The sequence below is a fragment of the Schistocerca piceifrons genome, chromosome 4 (assembly GCF_021461385.2).
Source record: "Schistocerca piceifrons isolate TAMUIC-IGC-003096 chromosome 4, iqSchPice1.1, whole genome shotgun sequence".
Classification (NCBI taxonomy): Eukaryota; Metazoa; Arthropoda; class Insecta; order Orthoptera; family Acrididae; genus Schistocerca; species Schistocerca piceifrons.
The window spans coordinates 541,457,802-541,467,951 of NC_060141.1; the positions used below are offsets into that span (position 1 = coordinate 541,457,802).

The 10,150-nt window shown below is 44.7% G+C and overlaps 1 non-coding gene across 1 annotated transcript; it reads right to left on the minus strand.

Moving 5' to 3' along the window:
- Window positions 1–7,925: 7,925 nt before the first annotated feature.
- Window positions 7,926–8,000, minus strand: Trnan-auu. The gene has a single exon. It is a non-coding gene; the product is annotated as a tRNA-Asn (tRNA).
- Between the last annotated feature and the right edge of the window lie 2,150 nt (window positions 8,001–10,150).

The following is a 10,150-nucleotide window of genomic DNA, read 5'->3' on the forward strand; positions in this document are numbered from 1 at the left end:
TTCCTGCTTCTGATGTTCCCAGTCGATATATACAGGGTGTTTCAAAAATGACCGGTATATTTGAAACGGCAATAAAAACGAAACGAGCAGCGATAGAAATACACCGTTTGTTGCAATATGCTTGGGACAACAGTACATTTTCAGGCAGACAAACTTTCGAAATTACAGTAGTTACAATTTTCAACAACAGATGGCGCTGCGGTCTGGGAAACTCTATAGTACGATATTTTCCACATATCCACCATGCGTAGCAATAATATGGCGTAGTCTCTGAATGAAATTACCCGAAACCTTTGACAACGTGTCTGGCGGAATGGCTTCACATGCAGATGAGATGTACTGCTTCAGCTGTTCAATTGTTTCTGGGTTCTGGCGGTACACCTGGTCTTTCAAGTGTCCCCACAGAAAGAAGTCACAGGGGTTCATGTCTGGCGAATAGGGAGGCCAATCCACGCCGCCTCCTGTATGTTTCGGATAGGCCAAAGCAATCACACGATCATCGAAATATTCATTCAGGAAATAAAAGACGTCGGCCGTGCGATGTGGCCGGGCACCATCTTGCATAAACCACGAGGTGTTCGCAGTGTCGTCTAAGGCAGTTTGTACCGCCACAAATTCACGAAGAATGTCCAGATAGCGTGATGCAGTAATCGTTTCGGATCTGAAAAATAGGGCCAATGATTCCTTTGGAAGAAATGGCGGCCCAGACCAGTACTTTTTGAGGATGCAGGGACGATGGGACTGCAACATGGGGCTTTTCGGTTCCCCATATGCACCAGTTCTGTTTATTGACGAAGCCGTCCAGGTAAAAATAAGCTTCGTCAGTAAACCAAATGCTGCCCACATGCATATCGCCGTCATCAATCCTGTGCACTATATCGTTAGCGAATGTCTCTCGTGCAGCAATGGTAGCGGCGCTGAGGGGTTGCCGCGTTTGAATTTTGTATGGATAGAGGTGTAAACTCTGGCGCATGAGACGATACGTGGATGTTGGCGTCATTTGGACCGCAGCTGCAACACGGCGAACGGAAACCCGAGGCCGCTGTTGGATCACCTGCTGCACTAGCTGCGCGTTGCCCTCTGTGGTTGCCGTACGCAGTCGCCCTACCTTTCCAGCACGTTCATCCGTCAAGTTCCCAGTCCGTTGAAATTTTTCAAACAGATCCTTTATTGTATCTCTTTTCGGTCCTTTGGTTACATTAAACCTCCGTTGAAAACTTCGTCTTGTTGCAACAACACTGTGTTCTAGGCGGTGGAATTCCAACACCAGAAAAATCCTCTGTTCTAAGGAATAAACCATGTTGTCTACAGCACACTTGCACGTTGTGAACAGCACACGCTTACAGCAGAAAGACGACGTACAGAATGGCGCACCCACAGACTGCGTTGTCTTCTATGTCTTTCACATCACTTGCAGCGCCATCTGTTGTTGAAAATTGTAGCTACTGTAATTTCGAAAGTTTGTCCGCCCGAAAATGTACTGTTGTTCCAAGCATATTGCAACAAACGGTGTATTTCTATCGCTGCTCGTTTAGTTTTTATTGCCGTTTCAAATATACCGGTCATTTTTGAAACACCCTGTATGATGAACGTGTAAAGCTGTGCAATACAAGAAGTTACTGCCAATTTTTTCTTTTAATGATGCTGGTCAAGGTGACGTTCTGTATCACGTTTCAAAAGGCTTCTTAAGTGGAATACCATCCTCAATGACGTTTGATATTTTTCAAAAATTGTTCTGCAAATCTCCAACAAAAATTTTTATTTACCAAATGTGTTTGAATAAAGGCAAATAAGAAATAAAGTTCACAAACTTAATTATCACTCAATTTCTCTCCTCTCCTATCTACATCACGAAGCACCTGTTTTGGTACAAGAATGAAGAATAGGAAAAGATAAGTTTTCAGAGATGGGTTTTAGGTTGTAAAAGGCAGTACGGAAACGGCTATGCCGTTGATGAGAGAATCCTTTCGTACTAAAGAGTGCTTCAGACAACCACAGAGAATCTAAATCAGAATGAGGTTTACTGGTCAGGGATTTGATCCTTTCTCCTTTACGGAATTGAGTATCTTATTTAAAAAGTTACACTTAATTAATCAAAGAATAAAAATGGTCGGTAGATGACCGTTTGCGATCCTCGTGGCCTGAAAATTCCGACACGAAAATTAGTGACAAACGTAACCTCATATACAAAATGCTAGTCATCCCATTAAAAGGAAGCACGAGTCCCCAGATGGTGCAGGACTGGTACCCTAACGCTGACAGAAGTCACGGCAGTCAAGTGTTGTGTATGTATCAGTCGATTGTCCGCAGTGGGCGAACTGGAGTCATGACAGAATAACGGAATGGGCTATCGTTTTTGGGCAGGCCATTACGTTACTGTTAATATCGCTGCTCGGTCTGTCGGTGTCACAACGAATAACGAATAATGTCCAACGTGGAATGGTGTATCACTCACGGCCATGTAACATGGTGTAAGAACAGCGTGTTATATGACATCAAAATGTTGTGTGACGATTGACATATTAGTTTCGGCCTGTGAAATAATACAGGCTCTTTAAACTTCTCGATGTCATTGTAATTCTATTAGAGACGGCGAAGGACTTCGGAAGATCAGAAGAGCAGGAGGGTTAACATCGCGGTAAGGGATTAGAAATATGAACATCAACAAAAGTAAAACAAGGGAAGGGTAATGGAATGAAGTTCAGTTAAATCAGGCAATGCTAGCGGAAACAGATTATCAAATGAGACGCTAAAAGTACTAGACGAGTTAAGCTATTTGAGTTGAAAAGTAACTGGAGAAGATGTAAAATGCAGACTGGCAACTACCACTAAAGCATTTTTGGTAAAGAGAAATTTGTTCACATCTAATACAAATTTTAATATTAGGAACTATTTTCTTGAAGTAAATGTCCCGTGCGTAGAGTTATATGGACGTGAAACGTGGACAATTAACGGTACTTACAAGAATTAATTAGACGCTTTGATAAGTGGTGCTACAGAAGCTTGCTGAAGACTCGGTGAACACGTGGGATAATTCACGAGAAGATACTGAATCTAATGAAGCTGAAATTTTTACAGAGGACCTAACGGTGTTTAGAAAGAATAGATTAAATACGGTTGATGATAAAGTTGCTGTTAAATTTATCTCGTAGGGAAATTGAAGTATTTAGTTTCCGAGAGAGGCTATACTTGGCAACTGTAATAAACTAATGATTGGTTACTTTTACCGACCCCCAACTCAGATCATACAGTTCCTCAGCAGTTAGAGAGACCTTGAGTCTCATTTAGGTACTCCACCCGTACAACTGTAGTGGGTGATGACTTGAGTCTGCTCTCGATATTTTGTGAAAATACATGTTGAAAGTTGGTGGTAGGCTGAAACATAGTCCGAAATGGTGCTGCATCGTTTTTCCGAAAATCATTTTGAGCAGTTAGTTCAGGAGCCCCTAAATTATAAATGGTAGCGAAAACATACTTATCTCTTAGCAACAAATAGTTCTCAGCAAATAGAGAGCATTATGAAGAATACAGGGATTAGTGTCTACAAGGACGTTGTAATGAAATAGAATACTGTAACATCGAAATCCACCGATAAAAATTTTCTTGCCATCTTCCTAAGAGACAGCTCCACTCCTTCACAGCTATGTAAACGTAGACCAGATGTGGCTTAAAATCAGTAACGACGGCAGTTGAGAGAATCGTACCAAATAAATAAATAAATAAATAAATAAATACCTAACAAGAGGAACTGATCCCACATCGCACACAAGACAGATCGGACCACTGTTGCAGAAGCAACGGAAAAATGCAGTCCAGATTTAAAAGAACTCAATTTCCAACATTACTTTTGTTTTGCTGAAGCTAGAAATTTAGTGCGGAACTCAATGCAAAGTGCATGTAAGAGTTTTCACAGCGAAACTGTCTCGAAATGTGGCAGAAGATCCAGAGAGATTCTGATCTTATGTTAAATACACCAGTGGCAAGACACAATCACTTCCATCACTACGTGACAGCAATGGTGATGTTACCGATAATAGTGTCATTAAAGCAGAATTACTAATGACAGTTGTCAGAAGTTTCTTAATCAAAGAAGTCGAAGTAAATATTCCAGAATTCGCATCTAGAACAGATGCCAACATGAGTAGCTTGGAAGTACATACCCTCGGTGTAGGGAAGCATCTTAAACAACTCAAAGAAACGCAATTTTCCCAGTCCAGTCAGGTGCCTTTCAGAGTATGCTGATGTAATTGCTCCATACGTAACAATCATATGCAACCACTCGCTCATAGAAAGATCCGTACCTAAAGACTGGAAAGTTACACATTTGCAACAATTCTCAAGAAAAGAAACTGGAGTAATCCGATGAATTACAGACCCATATCACTGAATCGATTTTCAGTAGGATTTTCGAACATTTACTGTGTTCGAACATTATGAATTACCTCGAAGAAAACGATTTATTGACATAAAGTCAGCACGGAAATACCATTTTTGTGAAACACAACTAGCTCTTTATTCACACGAAGTAATGAGGGCTAATGACTGGAGATTTCAAATTGATTCCATATTACTGATCTTTCAAAGGTAGCTGTTGGTCAGACTGGGTACCTACGGAGCATCGTCTCAGTTGTGCGACTGGATTCGAGATTTCCTGTAGAAATATTACAGTTCGTTCTAACTGACAGAAAGTCATCTAGTAAAACAGAAGTGATATCTGGTGCTCCCCAAGGCCCTCTACTGTTCTTAATCGATACGTAATGTAACTAAAGTTCTTTTACAGATTTTTTTTAGGATGGGTGTCCTACAAGTACCTTATGAGCCATAGCTCGGACTTAGACTTTTTCATCTTCGCTATTGTGAAACACATCTCCTGTATTGAACAACTGCTCATCGTTCTTAAGTTAAGCATTTCAGGTCAAATGTTTGATGAACATCTTTTTCTTGTTTTGGTGTTAAGACCCTATCCTCATAATCTATAAAGCGAATTTAGTTACACCCTGTACAAACGATTTAGGAGGCAATCTGAACAGTCCTCTTAGAATGTTAGAGGACGGTGCTGTCGTTTACTGACAAGTAAAGTCATCAGAACGTCAAAACTTACTGCAGTTTGATTCAGACAAGGCGCAAAAAGTGGCAATTGAACCTAAATACTGATAAATGTGATGTCATTCACATGAGCACGGAAAGGAATCCGTTGCATTTCAGTTACACGCTAAGGACAACACACACACCCATGCCCGAGGGGGGACTCGAACCTCCGACGGAGGGAGCCGCGCGAACCGAGGCAAGACGCCCAGACCGCTCGGCTACCCCGAGCGGCTCCGGGGGATCCTTAATCCTTAACACATAGGATTGTCGGAGGACGTCGAAAACGTTGACAGAGGGCAGCTCGTTTAGTGTTATCGCGAAATAGGCGAGAGAGCATCACTGATGTGATACGCAAGTTGACGTGGCAATAATTAAACCAAAGATGATTTTCGTTGTGGCGATAACTTTTCACTCAATTTCAATCACCAGTTTTCTCCTCTGAATGTGAGAATATTTTGTTGCCGTCCACCTGCACGAGAGAAACTATTATCGTAATAAAACAATGGAAATCGCAGCTAGTTATTTAAGTGCTCGTTTTTCCGTCGTGCTGTTCAGGGTGGAACGGTAGAAAAACAGTTGAAGGTGGTTTCGTGGACCCTATGCCTGACACTTAAGTATGAATAGCAGATAGTCATGTTGTAGATGTATATGTAATCGGGGACGGCTGCTAACGCATCAAGGAATAATTTGGTTCAGAATGGAATGGTTTGGGAGGCGTGGGAGGGGGGGGGGGGGGCGGCGGCGACGCGAAGGGCGGGGGCGGCTTAAAAATAGTAGAGTGATACCAACGCTGCAATACTGTAAGAAATTTCGAGTGGATGGAGACTGTTGTTATTCAGTAATGATCACACTTGTACAGGATAGATTAGCGTGGGTGGTTGCCTCGACTAGCCTTCAGACGGAAAATCACAAGAATGACAGTAAAATGGAATTGCGTGAAGACCGTGATGGGAGTCTACTTAGTTGCGTTCTGGATTTTATGGTTAAATACTGCCGTTTAGAGGTCTCTCGTAACATATGATAGAAAAGTTGGCGTAATTTGTTGAAAAGGATGTACTGGTATTGCATTTATCATGCTAACTATGGGTGCAGCGACGCAAAGTAACGTGGGTAACACCGACGACATGGCACTGACTTTCTAGAGGCTGAAATGCGTCTTACTGTGCTTTTTCCTTTTAAGTGCAACGTATGGAAAACAAAGCGATCGCTTCTATTAAAGGAGGATAAGTAAGGGATCGCTGTGCCCGTGGACTTCAAATGGCATCTCTTCTCAAGCCGGATGTTTCGCCTTTGATTTCCTCTTCTGCAGTTCCAAGTCAGACAGTTTCCATTTAGATCCTCTCCACTAAATAGTGTTTCACACATGCTGTTAGATATTCTAGAACCTACTTTGTTCTCTTTGGTATAAGTAAGTTGCCGCTAAGGAGACTTTTATCGAATTCATAAAGTCAAGAGTGCTATTCCTGAATGCGCTCGAATCTACGTAGCGTCACTTCTTTGTAAATAGTAGATCTCCTCACTAGGATCGTCATGTCTTCTGTTCCTCCAGGTCTATGACTGCGATACATATATATGTTCTTTATCTTGAAATAGTCAGTGATGTTTGGTTGGAGTATCAAAATTAAACATTCTAAGTCCTAAAGAGGACGGTGCAGATCGTACGCTATGGCTGCTCAGAGGGAACAGTTCCCTCTGAGCAGCCATAGCGTACGGATCTCCGTGCCGGCACGTTCACAGGAGCTCAGTCTGTCAGTTCACCTGATGATGGCGACATGTATGATCGCCGAAATATTGTGCCCGTTGGACACTATAGACCGGCAGCACACCCGTGGATATTTTGACTATCAAATACGCCGGGAGAAACTCAAGAATCACAACGATGCATGGTTCAAAATGGTTCAGCCGGCCGAAGTGGCCGTGCGGTTAAAGGCGCTGCAGTCTGGAACCGCAAGACCTCTACGGTCGCAGGTTCGAATCCTGCCTCGGGCATGGATGTTTGTGATGTCCTTAGGTTGGTTAGGTTTAACTAGTTCTAAGTTCTAGGGGACTAATGACCTCAGCAGTTGAGTCCCATAGTGCTCAGAGCCATTTGAACCAACCAAAATGGTTCAAATGGCTCTGAGCACTATGGGACTCAACTGCTGTGGTCATCAGTCCCCTAGAACTTAGAACTACTTAAACCTGCCTAACCTAAGGACATCACACACATCCATTCCCGAGGCAGGAATCGAACCTGCGACCGTAGCAGCAGCGCGGCTCCGGACTGGAGCGCCTAGAACCGCACGGCCACCGCGGCCGGCCAACGATGCATGATCAGCGCCTATTACACGGGGGGCGTCCGACAGCCGGTCATTTCCAGCCATTTCACCAGGAAGGAAGCACACGGCTCGTGTTGTTTGTAATTCAACCATACCTAGACAGTCAATACCGCGGTTCGATCACGTCCGCATTGTTACTTTGTGCCAGGAAGGGCTCTCAACAAGGGAAGTGTCCAGGCGTCTCGCAGTGAACCAAAGGGATGTTGTTCGGACATGGAGGAGATATAGAGAGACAGGAACTGTCGATGACATGCCTCGCTCAGGCCGCCCAAGGGCTACTACTGCAGACTGCAGTGGGTGACCGCTGCCTACGGATTATGGCTCCGAGGAACCATGACAGCAACGCCACCATGTTGAATAATATACGTATATGCATATGGTGTCCGTTCTTTCGGACATGTCCGAAAGAACGGACGCCATAAGAGACTTGCAGCCGTCTAGAACGAAATTAGAATTATATTAATACCTTTAGCTTCTGACGGGCGTTGATATATGTCAACGGGAACAGGTGAAAGTGTGTGCCCCGACCGGGACTCGAACCCGGGATCTCCTGCTTAATTGGCCGACGCTCTATCCATCTGAGCCACCGAGGGCACATAGAATAGCGCGACTGCAGGGACTATCTTGCCCACGCCTCCCGTCAGACCCGCATCCTCACCTTGTATGTCCACACACTACATTCGTAGTGTCCCAACCCAACACACTCATTACTCGTGGAAGACATTGTTACGAAGTCCCGTACGAGTTCGGGAGATCCCGGGTTCGAGTCCCAGTCGTGGCACACATTTTCACCTGTCCCCGCTGACATATATCAACGCCCGTCAGTAGCTGAAGGTATTAATATTATTCTAATGTTGAATAATGCTTTTCGTACGGCCACAGGACGTCGTGTTAAGATTCAAGCTGCGCAATAGGCTGCATGATGCACATCTTCACTCCAGACTTCCATGGCGTGGTCCATCTTTGCAACCACAACACCCTGCAACATGGCACGGATGGGCCCAATAACATGCCGAATGGACCGCTCAGGATTGGCATCACGTTCGCTTCACCGATGAGTGTCACAAATGTCTTCAACCAATCGTCGGAGACATGTTTGGAAGCAACCCGGTCAGGCTGACGCCTTAGACACACTTTCCAGCAAGTGCAGCAAGGTGGAGGTTCCCTGCTGTTTCGGGGTGGCATTATGTGGGGCCGACGTACGCCGCTGGTGGTCATGGAAGGCGCCGTAACAGCTGTATGTTACGTGAATGCCATCCAACCGATAGTGCAACCATATCGGCACCATATTGACGAGGCATTCGTCTTCATAGACGACAATTCGCGCCCCTGTGGTGCACATCTTGTGAATGACTTCATTCAGGATAACAACATCGCTTGACTAGAGTGGCCATCGTATTCTCCGGACACGAACCCTATCGAACATGCCTGGGATAGATTGAAAAGGGCTTTATTTTATTTATTTAATAGTATGGCAAGGGTTTCCTGTCGGGCAGACCGTTAGCCGGGTGCCGGTCTTTCAATTTGACACCTGTAGTCCATCGTGATGAATGGATGATGATGAGGACAGCACAACACCCAGTCCCTGGGCGGAGAAACTTCCCCGACCTAGCCGGGAATCGAACTCGGGCCCAGACGATTGACAATCGGTCACGCTGACCATTCAGCTACCTAGCGCGGGCTGAAAAGGGCTATTTATGGACGGCGTGACCCACCAACTACTCCGAGGGATCTACGCCGAATCGCCGTTAAGCACTGGGACGATTTGGACCATCAGTGCCTTGATGAACTTGTGGATAGTATGCCACGACGAATATGGGCATGCATCAATGCAAGAGGACGTGGTACTGTGTATTACAGGCACCGGTGTGTACAGTAGTCTGGACCACCACCTCTGAAGATCTCGCTATATGCTGATGCAACATGAGATGTGTGGTTTTCATGAGCAATAAAAAGGGCGGAAATGATGTTTATGTTGATATCTATTCCAGGTTCTGGAACTCTCGGAACCGAGGTGAAGTGAAACTTTTTTTATGTGTGTATAAAAATATAGTCTATCCTGTTATTTGCTTTTGAGGGAAGTATGACACACCCCTCCCCAGTGGATCAACACTTCTAAGGAGACGAATTTGTGACACTTGTCCGGAGGACACTTCCGCGGTGATGGAATATGTTGGTATTTCTGCGGAGTCCAAGACACTACTGGTAGATTTTTGCTTTCACACTCGTTAGATTCGCGATTTCACAGACTGCCATGTCCAACCTCGCATAGAATTCGAGCTAAGCTAGAGGTCAATCTGTCACAACAACTAGGCCTCTTGCTTTGACATTCGTCGGTTTCACCAAGGCGCAACCGAAGTGTCGCATTCCAACCCACCTTGTGATCTTCTGAAGATGGGCAAACCACCGTGATACTGGTAAAGGCAAAATAAATGATAATATAAAGGCTGGCTGCAGTTTTTTCCAAGTTTTCAACGTGTATTAAAACAAATTCATAGTTACACACAGACAGCAGTACTCTGTGATGCGATGCTAGACGGGGAAAAATTCGTAGTGAGCCTGAGCACTACGCGAGAAAAGCCGCTTGTACCAAGAAGGGTCAAAGCTTCCGAGAAGAGAGTTTCCGCAGAAGTGTCACTTGTCACAACTGTTACAACCCCACAGAGACTTTTTCCCGCACCCCATTAGCGACTGGAAAAGGAGAGGGGGGCTGGGAAGGGGGAAACCATGGTTTTACATTAAGT